The sequence below is a fragment of the Mus caroli genome, chromosome 6 (assembly GCF_900094665.2).
Source record: "Mus caroli chromosome 6, CAROLI_EIJ_v1.1, whole genome shotgun sequence".
Classification (NCBI taxonomy): domain Eukaryota; kingdom Metazoa; phylum Chordata; class Mammalia; order Rodentia; family Muridae; genus Mus; species Mus caroli.
The window spans coordinates 83,703,876-83,705,044 of NC_034575.1; positions in this window are offsets into that span (position 1 = coordinate 83,703,876).

The window sequence follows — 1,169 nt, forward strand, 5'->3', positions numbered from 1 at the left end:
AGGACTTGGGGATTCTTAACACAAGGCAGCTTTTCTTACTGTATACCACCTCTGCTCTGCTAGTCCTTAGTGTGGGAGGCAGCCTTGAGCAGAATATGGATCTTGGTCCACATTCCTGGGCCCCTTTCTAATAGCCAAGCTTCCAAACTGCCAACACAGGCACAGGCTGCTGAGTCTGCCTCAGGAAGCTGAGAATATGGGTTGTTGCATATTGAGGTCTTTGAAANTGTCTACAGAAATCAAAGAATTAGAAACAAAATTCTGCCTCACTGAGNTGGGACAGCAAAACATTCTAGAATCAGAGTTCACACTCAAATGCCTGCCTGGAAGGTCACATGGATGTAAGTATGTGAAGCTGTNAGGAACAGGTGCAGATAGACTCAGGGCATCTCTCCCTTTCAGGTCTTCCAGCAAAATGTGGGCCCTTGTGCTGGCTTCCTNTCAAGCCAGCCATCAGTAGCCTTCAAGATGCTTCAAGCAACTGAGGGAAGCTGGTGATTGTCCTCAGTAAGACATCTCCAAGCCCATGAAGCTAGGAGACACACCACACCACAAAAGCATTAGCATGTGGGCAACCAACACAAGTTATTTAAAAGGGTTGCACCCAGCGTGCCATGACACATGACCTTTTGATGGTGGTGGGATCCAGGAGGTGGACCTCAGAGATGTTAGGCAAGCGCTCTATGAAATGAGATACAGCTCTAACACATGACTTTAATTTACATTAAATGATGATTCTAAGCTAAACGGCTCTACCATTTGTTGACGTGGACAATCAACTGAAGCACTAATTATGATGTGTTGTCTCCATCTATAAAATAAATTTTTCTTAGAACCATTTTATATTGGTAGCATCAGATGACTCTAACTCAATGTCAATTGTGCCGATTCCAACAAAGAATCAACTTTGGTTGTGGTCACTCTGTGTAAGGTTGATTTTAACAAAGTAGCACATTTGACATTATTGTAACATTAAAAAATAAGTAATAAGTTCAAAACTGAAGATAGTTACTTACTTCTGTTATCAGTCAGATTTTAGAAATGTTTATGCCTTTGATTATTTTTTAGCCAATATACCTTATAAATAAATTAAAGTTTTAAGTTTCTCTAAATTTTAGCTACTCTTTGAGCATAAACAATTTAAATTTTTCAGCAAATGGACTCAATGA